Source organism: Chelonoidis abingdonii, chromosome 3, assembly GCF_003597395.2.
Source record: "Chelonoidis abingdonii isolate Lonesome George chromosome 3, CheloAbing_2.0, whole genome shotgun sequence".
Taxonomy (NCBI): domain Eukaryota; kingdom Metazoa; phylum Chordata; order Testudines; family Testudinidae; genus Chelonoidis; species Chelonoidis abingdonii.
In genome coordinates this window covers 90,711,059-90,726,482 of record NC_133771.1, presented here as the reverse complement: position 1 = coordinate 90,726,482, position 15,424 = coordinate 90,711,059, and positions in this window count along the sequence as shown.

Below are 15,424 nucleotides of genomic sequence, written 5' to 3'. Positions count from 1 at the left end.
AAGATGAAGCTGATTATTTTGAAAACTATCCAGCATGCTCATTTAACCAGATGTACTTTTTATAATTTCTGAACAGTACTAACAACATAAGAAGAGTAGAACTGCCAAACTGGCTCATAACAGTGGACCATTAATTCCAGTTCCCATCCTCAATTCTGACTAGTCCCAGCTGATTCCAGGGAAGACAGAGGAAACCCTGCAATAGACTGTTACTGGCCTGCCCATAGGGAAAATTTCTTCTTAGTTTTCATTAGTTGGAGGCTGGCTTATGGCCTTAAGCATGAGGGATTTTAGTCTTGATCCACAGCCCACTGATGTCAATGGAAGTGTTCCCATTGATTTCAATGGTATTTGGATCAGGCTTTATCATCCTTCCAAAATTGATGGGCTCTTGGGGGTCCAACAGGACACAAAAGCCTCTGTGCAAGTCAGGAAGGGGTTAATGGGCTACTGAAGGCCCAGTTAGCCCAAATTCAGATCCCTGGAGTAGGGAAGCAGGCCTCCAGGGTGGGGTTTTAAAAGAAGAGCCCTGCTCAGTTGGAGGGAACAGGCAGAAAGATAGAGCTGAGGTGGAGTGCTTTCTGCGGGAGAAAAAATGGGCCCAGGCCTGACTGGTGCTTAGCGGATGGACTGGAGGAATGGGAACAGTTTATGTTGCTTTATACTTGTTTTGAACTTTGAGTGCCCCAGAAGGGGTAGGACAGTAAGAGGTATAGCTGGAAGGCTAAGACTCTGCAACCCAGAAGGCACTGGGAGCTGAGCAGAGCTGAGGAAGAGAGCTGGGAAACAGGCTGTGCAGCTCCTGCATAGCACAATGCAGAAAGGAGGTGCTCTTGTACAGATGTGCAGTGACACAGGTTGGGTAAGAGTTTGTGTATTTTTTCCAACTCCTTTTTGTTGTAACATTGCACATTCGTGTTATCTGGATAGATACCTGATGCCAGATACAACAAATGAGTTAAATCAGCTCTATTTATTATTAGCTGTATTGCAGTTGTACCCACAGGGCCCCAGCCAGGAGAGAACCACACTGATCGAATGCGAGATTTGAAACTTACAAGAACAATCATTGTTCTTCATGCTTGCTTATTCACTATGGATTTCAAGGCACAGTTCAGCACTCTGCCTTTGGCACTGAGTTTTTGAGACTAAAAGAGTGCCCAGGCTGTGATGTTTAATTAGATCTCCTCTGTCTGAATCAGTTGGAGATTCCTTTTTATTTCCTTCGCAATGAGGAAGAAAAGTTGTGTCTGGGTGAGTATGAGACACATGCAACTGAGTGTGAGGTGCTGCCAATGTTTTAACAAGAGACTCTCACAAAAAAACAAACAAAAAAACCCTTTGCCCCTTCACCCTGTGATAAACCCTGTGTCTCATGGTTTTGTGTACAACAAGTGGAAGCGTGAGTGACTCTGTTCTCATTTACATACAAGTGCTTTCTCATAACCATAACCAAGGAGTGCAGCCAGGAAACTCGGCAACCCAGTCCCTTCTGTCAGCCATACTTATACTATATGTATCCCTCTGAAGGTTTGTATACATTGTTCCTGAAAAATATACTTGGGCAGATTCTCTCCTGAGCCAGAGCTCTGTATGATGTAGGAGAAAGATGTCTGGGGAAGGGAGACAGATACATCCCACTGGTTCTGAGGTCCAGTCCCAACATGTTTTGGAAATGCTGGCCATTTTATGCAATTTGGTTCAGTCAATAAAATAAACTGGACATCTGAAACACTTTTAGGAGCCCCACGGATGTAGCAGTGTCTTTGGTAAAGGCAGGGGAATCACTCCAATCCCTTAATGGGATGGTGGCATATTAATAGGGGACCAGCAAGAACCCTTGAGGGCCCCCTCCAGCACATCAAAGATGCAGTGAGAACCATTCTGCATCTGTATCCCATTATGACTCCTTTTCCATTCAAGAGGGTAGGTTGTCAGGGGTCAATTTGGGGTCAGGGGTCCTTCCCACTCTAGAGCTGAAACTATTTTGCACGCTGAACCAAACACCACGTTATATGAGAGTTAGTGAGGAGGAGAAACAAACTCAAAGATCTTTATGTGGGGGACCACACCAGTGATACATATTTTTTTAAGATTAAATATTGATAATGCATTCCCATATTGCTATGTGATTTCATGTCAGAACTTTTTCCAGCTATGAAAGTGGCACATGGAGAGGTTCAAAGGCTTCAGAAGCTATAGGATGAAAATATGTATATTTCTTTAGAAACATAAACAACTAACCCAGTGGCTTTCCTTAAGCCAGGAAGCTACAAGCCTTATATCTTCAAAAGTTGTTTACGTGCTTCATATCTACAAGCCAGAAAATATAACCCGTAGAGCCGGCCTTGTACCCATGACCTACTGACATTTTTGACATCTTGAGGTCAGGCATCCAAAGCATGCACAAGCAGGAAATGCAAAGCTTCTTCCAACCACATCCTGGTGTTACTGCAGTGTAAATTAGAGCTATGAAGGCTCTGGGAACATTCATCTGGCAGGCAAGCTAGTTCTGTTTCTTTTTTTAAAATAAAAAGCTCATTAAGCATATGGGTTCAGAGTGAGTTTAATTAATGTCAATGACAGATTTAAAGGCAAAGGGAAAAATTGAGGGCAGCAATAACTAAATTGGTGGGGTTCAGGGGAATTCTATATCTTGAGAAAGTAGCGAAGGATTCATCTGAGAGATGAGATCTGACAAAGATAAGGGAACATCTTATAGAACTGTAATGAAGCAACATAAGAGCAAATGAAGCTCACCTTTTAAGCACAGATCATGATAACTCAAGACTGGATCATCACTTAATATAACTTACAGGGATAGGATCAAGAAAACATCTCCCTTTGACCACTCAAGAAAAATCACAATTTCGTCTCCTAAAAGAAACTGTTTTTCTGCCATTAAAACAAAAATCAAAAAACCTTATTTGGCATCAGAATTAATCTATCCCAGTCATATTCCTTTCATGAGGGATAAAGCTACTCTGGTGCAGTTGAATCCCTGTTGAAAGAATATTATTCTATGGTATGAAAGCCTCTCAGATTGCTCTTGTTAAAAAAAAACAACATTAATCACTTTTTATTAGTGTTATGTGGAAAAAAACAAATAAACTAGGAAAATAAAGCATAAAGGAAAATTAAGAGTGTATCTAGTGAAAAGAACAAAAGGCAGTATGCAAGCAATGTACTGTAGCAGAATCAGCTAAGATGTAAAGTGGGTGTTGTATTTCATACATAGGTTCTGACACTGTGCCCATCACAACAATGTCTGATCTAAAGTTTCAGTGCACTGAACTGAAGATAGAGCCCCTGCAGGTATGAATTTAATGGAGCATTCTTTGAATATCAAAAGAATAGGAGCCACAGAGGACATTGGGATTGTATAAATGACTGGTGCAAATGCTGAGCTCAGTTGTCATAATCTTAAATAAAGACAGGCAAGATGTTGTTTCTCTGTGCTGCCATCTTTGATACATAAGAGCATGCAAAACACTGAGGTAAATCTCAGTGTGCTGCTAACAATATATGCCCTGCATAAAGGTTAAATTTGTCTGGATGGTAAAGTTTAGATGTTGTTGAGTGAATTCAGACACTAACTACATGGCCTAAAAAGCAGGCTACCATATTGAAATCAAACAAGAAAAGGATTTGTATACATCCAAAATATTTGAAATAACACCATAAAAGGTGAGCACTTCTCCAAGGGAAATGGTTGAGCAGGCCAGGTCTAGAATTCATTTTCAGTTTTGGATACAAACCAAGGGTTGGATCAGCAGAGCTGTATGGAGAATGAAAAGTCTGCCTGGTAGAGAATGTTGAGATGTCAAAATTATTTTCCTTCCGATTAAGAACAAAATTTGAACACTTTGAAACTCTGTGAGAAAATTCTTAATTTTGTCATATTGGGTTGATCAAAATATTTTTAATTTCAACTTCTACAATTTTATATTAAAATAAAAACAATTGAAACTAAAAGTTATTTTGAAAGGAAAAATTGAACTGTTTCATTCTGAAAATGTCAAAGTAGGACATTTCAACGTTGTCAGGACTCCCTAAATCCCCCTAATTTTCTTTCTCCAAATCAAAATTTCAGCAATATTTTCATGGTTTTGTGACACATTTCAACTTTGATGGAACTGCACATTCTGATGGAAAATGGTTCCATCAAAGTTTTTCCAAACAGCTCTGAAGAACAGGTCCAACTCAATAGAGAACAAGAAAACTCTGTGCTTTTGACAGGGCTAAGATCCTGAGATATAATCGCCCACATCTTTGGAGCAGGATGAGATGGAAGTTATTATGGATGATCTAGGACAAAAATAATCAACAAAATGTCCTGCAGTGAGCCAAAGTATAGGAACTTAAATTGAACAGGAACAAGTGTCAGAATGGACTGAATGAGATTAGATATATAGAACATAAGTTCAGTAACAAATGCACAGTTTCTAATTACAGTCAGATGAGTGGGGTCAAGAAACAAAACTCAATCTCTCTACATCACTCCTGTGTGTCACCTTTCTTACACACACAAGTTCTAGTCCAGAGTCTGGCAGTTTCTGTTGAAAACCCTAAGTGGAGCATGCCCTGCTACAGTGTCAGTTGTTTGAAACTATCATGCCTGTAAAATATATACAATTTATAAGAGCCTGGCATGCATACTCAAATATATGCTCACTTATCTGCATGACATATAACATGTGGATAGGTTTGCAGTCGCTGCATTTCAAAGAACATGTTAAATTCAGTACAATATAGTAGAAATGTGGCAGGGAGTAGATTGCAACAGAGATTTAAAATGTTACCATAAATGGTTGGAACTATCATAACAATGAGTCATTTGATGCAGTACATCAAAAAGGAGGGCCAGGAAGTTACCATAAGCCTTGCTGCTTGGTCACTACAGTAATACTACTGAAGGAGACTTTGGTCCAGCTTTGCTATCAGGTCTGTCTCCATCACAATGAGCTCTTTCCCTTGATATGACTGGCAGCACTTTAATGCTTTAATCACCTCCACGAGGGGCATAGCTACTAGCGCTGGTGCACTGTCTACACTGGTGCTTTACAGCACTGAAACTTGCTGCACTCAAGGGGGTGTTTTTTCACACCCCTGAGGGAGAAAGTTGCAGTTCTATAAATTGCCAATGTAGACAAGCCCTAAGTATCAAAGTCTTAGTGAGACATAGGTAATTTGAGTCTTCACCTTTTTGCTAGCACTCTATATCTCAGTTGATGTATTATATTTAGGTGGCACTTAAGGGTTCATATGCCTAGATGAGTCCTATGATTTCTACTTTTAATTATAAGACAAAGGGCCTTGGACAGAATGCGGCCAGGATCTGGTCTTAACAGGCCTATCGTACCAGTAAAGACTATACATATAGATATACCCTAAAGGAAGGATTTTGGTTTGAGTCTCTCTGTCAGTGACTGGGGAGTCCAGAAACCTTTCCATGGAAAACTTTGGACAAAATCAGTATGTCTGGGGGGAGAGAAGTATTGGCGTTGATGAAACAGCATTTTTTACACCCACCCCCACCCCCAAATCCTCAGAAATATTCCAACTGGCTCTAGACAGGATTTTTCAAAAGCTCCTAGAAATAGCCTGACTTTGCTTCCACTGGAGTGAATGGGGGATTTTACCAAGGAACAGCTCCATTTATTTATTTATTTATTGCTCCAAGGTATTTTTTTAAAAAGCTTTTTTATAGTTGTTGTGCAGCATCCCACAAGGATACTTCCCCTTTGTTTATTCTTTCATGTCTTTGTCTTTCTTCTTTCCACTCCTTTTCCCAGCAGCTCCTCCAATTCTTGAGTGTTCAGGTTCCGTGCCAAAAATATGTGCCATGTTTTGAGGATTTATGGTGTGTGCAGTCATTCGGGTTGTTATGTGTGCTGCTACAGTCAGCCAGGTGCTCTTTATTATTATGAACACTGGAGAAATGCTGAATTATCTGTGCTCTTGTATATGCCAGCCTCTCTCCAGAGACTAAATTCACCACTGGCATAAGGAGGCATGACAACGACATCAGTGGCATCATTCCTGCTTACTTCAATGGTGAATTTGATGCCCTGACCATGTTTTATGTGCTTTGAGGGTCAGGGAGTTGTCTTGTTCTTTCTGTCTGGTGATGTTACGTGCCTAAGTGCTCTGCAGGGACGAGACACACACACACACACAGTGAGTGATATGGCTTTTAATGAAGGTAAAGAAAACACACCCGCAACGGGGACTCTGCACGTTGCTAACTCAAAGCGGGGAGCGAGTCCAAAGCAGCAAAACAAATTCTGATAAATATAACTTTATGCTAATAGCATGTAAAGCAGCTCACACATAGGCATGTGGGAGCTTTCCCACAACTGGGCTATCTCTTATGGCAAAGGGCCAGGCTTTTCTAAACACGCTGGGCTTCCCAGGCTAAGCGGTTCCAACCGGCTACAAACAGCATAGGCTAGTATACAGAAACCTTTAATAACCTGTCCTTGAGAAGGCGAACAGCCTTAGCTAAACCGTAACAAAATCTTCCGCAGTCCCTTACAGGTGATGAAGATAAAACAAAATAAATCTCTAAAGAAAGGCCCCAGACTGTGGCCTTTGCTGTATGCCCACATGGGAGAGTAAGGGGCTTAACTCACTATCTGCCTCGCACGTAGCAGTGTAGGGAGAGAGTAGCATCTGTGGAGTTGGGTTGGGCAAGGTCTATGGGTTGGAAAAGGACACACATGGGTGGGACTGGATGAAGCATTGACTCTGCCTTCACAATGTGCTGGCTAGTGTGGCTGAGATGCTGCACCAGGTATTTGGTTGCAGTGTGGCCAGCACTATCTATTTTATCATCTCTTGCAACATTTGGTGTGTGTTCTTAAAGGTCCTGCTCCTGGACTCATGTAGTCATGTGAGAAACTCAGCTTTCATTAAAATAGAAACAAAACAAATATTTCTGCCCTTGTGGTTGTGACGAAAAGCTTGACAACTTGAACCCCAAAGGTTCATAACCCAGATGGCAAAAAAAGAGCACCCAGAATGCAGTATTAGTTTTTTAACCCCTTGAGGTTTTTAGCCAGTCTCATGGATTTGAGGGGCCTGAATCATGATTGTTTTTTAATGCATGGGATTTGCAATACTGAGTGGTACAAATTATTCCCCTCCCAGCCTGCCTACTCTCCCCAGCGCAAAGGGAGAACTGAGGACCTGATTGTGACCAACAATTTGATTTTTCCCTACTCCTGGGACAGCACAATTATGCACCACTCCTCTTTCAGGGCTTGTGAATACCAGCACAGTTACCTTCTTGATCTGCTGGATCAAGCCTGTGGGGTTCAGGTACTAGTTAATGGCAAACTTTATTTGATGGTACCATTTTGCAAAGGTTTTGTAACAATTTTATTCCCTAAAACAGTAAGAATCAAAACATTGCTACACCGTGATCTGTAATAAAAGGAACTCAATTTACTAATCCTCCACACCCAAACACATACACACATTCATGATTTAGGTATATTTAATTCTGCCTCAATGCAGCTGCATGAACTAGGCAAACTTTTGAGGTTCCTTCCCTCCCTATATTTCTCTGATGGCAGCATTAGGGTTAAGTGCTAGTTGTAACATCATAGAACAATGTCTTCATGAGATCCTAAATAAACAAAAGGCTATCTTAAAGTTAAGTATAGTGTCAAGATTGTTATGAACCATGATATTTGGTTATTTTATTCAGCACATATTTACTATTAACCGGATTATTTATGTCTTCTTTAATAGCAAGGCTAACTTTTGTTATTTGACGAGTGTGAGTTGGCATTTGGAGTCTAAACTATTAAATAAGAGTCACATCACAATGTACCTAACTTCTGTTTGCTTATTGAGAAAAAATATTTGTTCTTTGTTGTCTCAACTCTTTTATTTGTTTATTTTAAAATGAAATAACCTCACAATGAAAGAGCGTAGATCCTGTTACCAATCTGACCTACCCAATAGAGTAGAGAGTAATTATCAGTGGTTCACTGTCATGCTGGAAGGGCAAAACAAGTGGGGTCCCGCAGGGATTAGGTCTGGGTCCAGTTCTGTTCAATATCTTTATCAATGATTTAGATAATAACATAGAGAATACACTTATAAAAAGTTTGTGGATGATACCAAGTTGGGAGGGGGTTGCAAGTGCTTTGGAGGATAGGATTAAAATTCAAGAAGGGCGGCCAGCACATCTCTCGGCCCACGCTGCTTCCCACAGCCCCCATTGGCCTGGAGTGGTGAACCACAGCCAGTGGGAGACACGATCAGCCGAACCTGCGGACACGGCAGATAAAGAAACCGACCCGGCCTGCCAGGGGCTTTCCCTGAACAAGCAGCGGACCAGCTTTGAGAACCACTGGACTAGATGACCTCGCAAGGCCCCTTCCAGTCCTATAATTCTATGATTCTCTGACTAGTTAATGAAATGTCTGACACTTAAAACCAGTTTTAAATCACATTGCTGGATATTAGCCTTGTTTCTTAACTTCTCGTTTTTGTCGTATATATCAATATGTGTGAATACAGCAGAGTCTGCTGGTTGCGCTCAACTCCTCTTTGCTCATCCCAGAGGAGGGTCTCTTTTTTTGGCCTGTCTGATTAGTGACTTGGATGTAGTAAATCTGTAGGATGTGCATATGAGGTGCCCACCAGGTGGGGAACTTTGCTAATTAGTTAAGCCTGCTCTAGTGTCCAAGCCCCAGTTGAGAGGCATAACAGCTGGGAACACAGTTCTCTGCTAGACATAAGCTTCCGTATCTCACTAGGAACTCATTCATCTGTAAAATAATTGGCACATTACATAAACAAACTAACACAAATCTAAGTAGCTTAAAGGTGACAAATTAGGACATTTCTACACTTAAATTGCAACAGCTAACTATGCCAAAGGGATGGGTTCTCCCATCGGCGTAGGTAATCTACTTCCCTGAGAGGAGGTAGGGAACTCAGTGGAAGAATTCTTCCATCAACCAAGAGCTGTCTACACTGTGGTTAGTTTGGAATAACTGTTTCGCAGAGGTGTGAAAAATCCACACCTATAGCTATACAATGTAAGTTCCTAATGGAGACCAGTCCTCAAACTGAACCTCTCCTCCTCCAAGATAATTCAGAGTTGAGTTTACCAGTCTGTACTTACTTCATGCTGAAGTGTCTAGGGCCTGGTCTGCACTAGAAGATCAGGCTGGTATAACAGCACTGCTCAAGGGAGTGAAAAATCCACAACGCTGAGTGCCTCAGCTAAGCCGATTTAAGTCCCCATGTATACATTTCTAGGTCAATGGAAGAATTCTTCTGTCAACCTATCTACTGCCTCTCTGGGAGGTGGATTACCTACACTGATGGAAGAACCCCTCCCATCAGCATTGGTAGTTTATACACAAAACCACTGCAGCTGTGCTGCTGTAGCATTTTAAGTGTAGACGAGCCCTAGGTGTTATAGTGATTTCTGATGGACACTTGCTTTCAAAATTGGGCTTGAACCACTATTTGAAATCCAGCATCCATTTCACCTGGGGCGATGATATGAGCGGAGTACATAAAATAAACAGGATTGTGCCTGGTTGGTATTTACTGATCAGAGGAGACATTACACGCCACATTTCAGCCCTATGTCCCTGAGATATGAATCCCTTTAGTGAAAGCATTGATTGATGCTTTGCTCTGGTAGCACTTCTGAGCGCTGCAATAGTAAGTGATGGAATAGATTCCCATCTACATCTGAAAACCAATGGCTGCCAATCCATATCTGGGACCCAAGGTGAACCAATAAAAACAATGTTTATTTTTTATTCAGTTTTAACTGGCCGGTTAGAAATGGTTCAGCAAGCAAGGTGTTTTTCCCGCCTGGAATCTACCATCTTTTCTCCTGTATCTAAGCTTATATTTAAAAAAAAAAAAAAAGTATATTTCTATAGTTGTAAATGCAACCTTCAAAAACTCAGCCAGCTGTAAATCAGATGTCTGCTGAGATCCTGGAGCAATAGCTCTGGGATAGGTTAGAGCTGCCCCATTCAGCTCAGGAGGTATTGACTATTTAACTTCTGGTCAAAGAACACAAGCAATTAGCCGAGTGTTGCTTTGTATCCGGAGGATCTCCATCTAGTGTGCTTGGTATCTCACTTTAGGGTCGCAAGTGAATGGAGCTTTAGTTTGTAGGAGATGCCCACTAATTTCCCTCACCCCTGTTTGACCTCCCAACTGTAAATAAAACAATCCCTTCATATTTATACATGGACTGCGAATGTACTGAAAATATAGTCTTTTACCTTTCCAATCCAGCAAAGTTGACAAATTCCACATGTCTAAATGGCCCTACCTATGGGTAAGCCTGAGGCCCAGACATCTTAATATTGTTAGTCCTTTAACTAAATTCCTAAACTGAAAACATAAAAAGGAAGAATTGCAGGGGCTGAATTGCTCAGGGGCTTGGCAATAGGATAACAGAGCCTTTCACCCCTAGGTCACTGCCTTTCATTTGGCCTAGTTTGGCATGGTAATTAAAATCCTTAACACACAGTAGCTGTCTGAAGGCTACTGTATATGAATGACTTGGTGGTGTCTACATCACAACCGGCCTTGCCGGCAGTTTTTAAATTGCTCTGTCAACTTTGGATCTGATCCCTTCAGGGTGGGACTAAAGGCAGAGAAAATGTACCTGTGTTGGTTACCTGTTCTGTGGATAAATATGTAACTTAAGCCTTCACCTTTTCTAACTACTCTATTCACTTAAAATATGCAGAGCTAGAATTGCAAGATTATGGAACATATGAAAAAGCAAATACTTTAAAACCTCATAATTTTCTAGGGTAGACCATTGGAAACAGTTTTTTTGTGGATTAAAGACTTAAATTTTATATGATGCCAAAAAAGCTATTCAGCAGTATTATAAATAAAACTTAAATTCCCTTCACTGTAATTACTGTGGTCAATTATGCTAAATCCAGCAAATAGCTGTTCTGCAAACATGTTGTTAGTGAGTCTAGAGGTCATTTGTACTAATTTCTAGGATAGATGATTGGTTCTAATGAAATCAAAACAAATCTGAACCTTAAACCTGTTTAAGGTTAATTTCAGTGAAAACATTCACTGAGCAAGTTTGAGCAACTTAAATAACTTTTTGAGTTTTATCTGTCACTGGGATTTCCCTAGATTTCAATGATTTATGATGGTTCTTTTAATCAAAATGGTTAGGGGAAAATGTTCATAGGTGCCAACCAAATACATTTAAAACATCGTTTCCCTTTTGAAAAGGTCACACTCTTGAGCCTGAGATAGGAGATTTTTTTTTTTCCACTTAACAATTGTTCCTAATACAAGGGTGGGCAAATTTGGTTCAGAAAAAAATATGTAATATTTATATTAGGGTAGTGATCTGAAACCCCTTCCAGGTGGAGGGCTTTATAATGTTAGGCAACTCACACACACTAATAATACATCTACCTCCAAAATTCTGCTACCAAGGTAGAACTTACTCTTGAACCAAGAACAAGCCCATGTCTTGAACGAAGCTTTTACTTTACTGTAAAGCTTGGAAAGATGCCCCATTATTGAATCCATCTACCCCATTTCTGTCAATGATTTACTACAGCAGTAAATTTCTTTCTGATTAACTTTTCAATGAATAAGGAGTGAGCTCAGTTTTCAAGCTGTCAGCTCCTAAATAAGACACCCATATTCCTCCATTCCCATTGGCACTTATGCATCTCAAACAGTTATTTACATAACTAAATACTATTTTGAACATCACACACTGGAGATGAATGTCAAGTCAGAAAATAAAGATTCTCATTTCCTTCTAGCAGTTTAAAATATTTTGCCCTTCTGTTCCATGACCTCTCCTGATAATGGATTCTTACAGAAGGTATCACACATATCTAGGGCAGCTCTCCCCTTTCTGATATACATTGTGGATCTCCAGTGAGTATTTTGAACTCACTCTGTGCCTGAAATGCTTTAGCCAGCAAGGGCATTCCTGTGTACAAAACTTGTGCGAAACAAGAACAGAGATTTACACTTGCAGTAAAGGGAAACCTAACTCAGTGATGAGAAGTTGGCCTGCAGCTTTGAACTATTATTCAAATGACAAGGATCCATGTACTGAAACATCTAGATCATAGTCCCGATTTAGAGGGATTAGACACAGTTTTATAATTATGCTATTTTAGCCATCATTTATTTGTCATGGTAGAGGATTTAGCATAGATTGTTCTCTGGATTATTGTGATTGTGTAATAGAACTGAGTTTCTCCTTGCAACAGAGAAGGGGAACTGCCAGGAAGCAGAACTGCCAGGAAACTCTTTACAACTCTTTGTTACTCTACTTGGTCCCCTGGACAAAACAGAATGGCATAAGGGCCATACTAACTATGACCATTGGCTAGCTGAGGATAGATGAGGCACCAAATATTTATCACACTTCCTTCCCTCCCCTCTCCTTGTACCCAGGACTACAAAGAGGTTAGTATAGAACTGGGATAGATTGCTATATACCTGCTGGGGATTCCCTTAAATCAGACGAGATTCTGACTAGAAGGGTTTTTGCTCTCTTTGCACCATATAAGGCCACGTCTACACTATACCTTACATCGGCAAAATTTATGTCGCTCAGGGGTGTGAAAAACACACCCCTGAGCAACATACATTTTCCTAGCATACGCACTCATACACACAGCGCTGTGTCGCCAGGAGATGCTCTCCTGCTGACATACCTAGTACTGCTTGTTTAGGTGGTTTTATTATGTTGATGAGAGAGCTCTCTCCCTTCAGCATAGAGTGGCTACACAAGCTTAGAGCTACACAACTTCATCAGTACAACTGTGCCACTGTAAGTTTGCTAGTGTAGACATGGCTTAAGCAGAGCAAAGAGAGTAGAGTGGAGAGAAAAATCTGTCCTGCTGACTTCCAACCAGAACTAATTTGATACAGCTAAATGTCAAACACTTATGCCAAACACTTTTAAATGAGCCTGAACTGGACTATTTTAGTACTTTAATATTTTGTGCTCTTTCTGAAATCACTTGCCCATAAAAACCTGAAGTAACATCATTGAGGTCTATGGAGTTGCACGGGCATAGAACTCTGCAAATAGGATCAGAAATGGGCCCATTTAAGTCATCCTTCTGAGCTCAAATTCAGTATCTTAAATGCAAGTTTTTAACTTGCTTATCTTCAGCATTCCTTAGTCTAGTGTCATTAAGTCACAATTAACTACACTACTACCTTCTCTTCAAGTTGCTACACATGAAATGTTGATTGGCTCTGGGTGTGGGATTTCAGGCTGATCCCTAAGCGTGTAGTTCTTGAGCAGTCAAAGAACTACTATTGCTATTGGCTTCTCACGGACCCGCTGAAGCATTTGATGTGGTCTGTTGTGGTTGTGTAGAGATGCAAATGACTTGGGAGTATAGAAAACAGATTAATTGACTACAGAATTAACTGCCAAGAAAGCAATGACGGAATAAGTATTTGAAATGAAAATGGGATTCAAAAACTAAAATCCAGTTGAGAAAAAAACAAACCAACCCAACAAAAAAACAAGAACAAACCCTCTCCCTCAACAAAAATGGGATGGATTCTTGGATACAATTTTACATTTTAGACATGCAAATATTAAACTTGTTTTGCATATTTGCTTGAGCATTGCTATTAAAAAACCAAACAGCACAGCCATAAAACATTTTTCCCCGTTGGAAGAGGAAGAGCTGTTTGTAAGAAGTAAAATGCATAAAAACATACGGGATATCCCAAGAGGCTCAGTTGCATAACACAGCAGGGAGCTCTGAGAAGAACATTCTTAGTTGAAGCTGAAAGCTGTACAAACCAACTAATATGAACATAAATAAAGTGTCTGCCTAATAAGTCTTTTAATAGTGGATTTTATTAGTTTTCTCATTAATTGAAAACAGGTCTCTCGTGCTATGCATTGTTGCATCTTAGATTCCTTGGCTCTACTTTTCATAATTTCATTCATAATCTGGCTTTTATCATTTTTGGGATATCGCCACACAGAAATATCTCTACTATCCTATGCTGATAAGATTACATTAGACCATACCTTTGTAGTATGAAGAATTTGATTATAATAATTTATGGTTTAATATAGATCAGGCAGAGTCTCCTTTGCAGACACTTCATTTATGTTAAAATGACCCCCCACATACACACCAATTTAGCAAAAATGAGTAGAGGGCAGATATTTATTATTTTAGTTTGGATTAGGAGAGTTTTATTTGGGCTAGAATTTTGAAATCATTTGTTCTGTACATGGAAGGATTTTGTTCCTATGAAACTTGAAAACTGGCCCTGGCTAGGGAGATAGAAACAAGGCTAAATTGACTTTAGGTGCAGCACCGAGCAAGAGGTGGTGCATAAACTGAATTGACCCGTGAATAGGCCTAGGAGCCATTATAACGAAAATATGCCTCTGAGTTACAATTTCTCCCCTGCTTCCCCATTATTGAGTAGGCGTAAAATTTGGGTCTGGGTCCAGGGAGGCTGGTTCAGATTTATCTAACTTCAACATCAAGCAATTTGCCTGGAAGGGTAGAATCTTTGCCTGAATGGTAACTTGACCATGGAACTCTTTACCACCTGATATTTAAGGCAGACAGTTAAGTGGGCAAACTTTTTTTTTTTTTGATGGAGAGCTTGTTAGCAATGTGGTAGTTGGTTGCTGCATATTGCCAAGGTTTAATGTTAGTAATTTTCTTTCCTCTTGCCAAAATCATCCACCAATGAATACTGTGTGGCCAAATCTAGCCTCATCCCGCCTGTGCAGTGGAATGGGTACAGGGCAAGAAGTAGGCTAGAGAGGCAAGGGACAGGGCATATATGGGCTAACAGAGGGGCAGGACAAGAAGATCCACTGTTTCCCCTTCCACAGAGGACTGCATAAGGGAACATATAGGCTACTGCAGCCATTGAGCTTACACCATGCAATCATGTGGCAGTTGGTTCAGAGCCTGGGAAGGAAGACTGTTTCCCGCTGGACATCCACACTTTTGCCCAGCACCTACCCTAGATACTGCGTGCTGAGCATCAGATTTGGGGTTTGATTTCTGATAATAGAAGTGGTGTTCTGTGTCCTTCAGCGAGTCCATCTTATCAGAAAACAGTAATAAAAGGCCCTTTTTTTCCTCATGACCAGAACAGTAGTAACCATTATTGGTGAAATCCTGTAGCACATTGCTATTGACTTCAGTGAATGGCCAGGATTTCACCCCCTGTATCTAAAACTCGGGGGTGGGGGGCAGGTATTTTCAAATGGTGCATGGAGCTTTAGCTGCACAATCCTTTTTGAAATGAGTGGAACAAAGAATTCCTCTTCCCCGCCATGCACCTACCCGCAGATATGTAGCAGACCTGTAGGGTATGGCTACACGGCACACTCTGTACTGTACAGTGGTGTGCAGAGTAC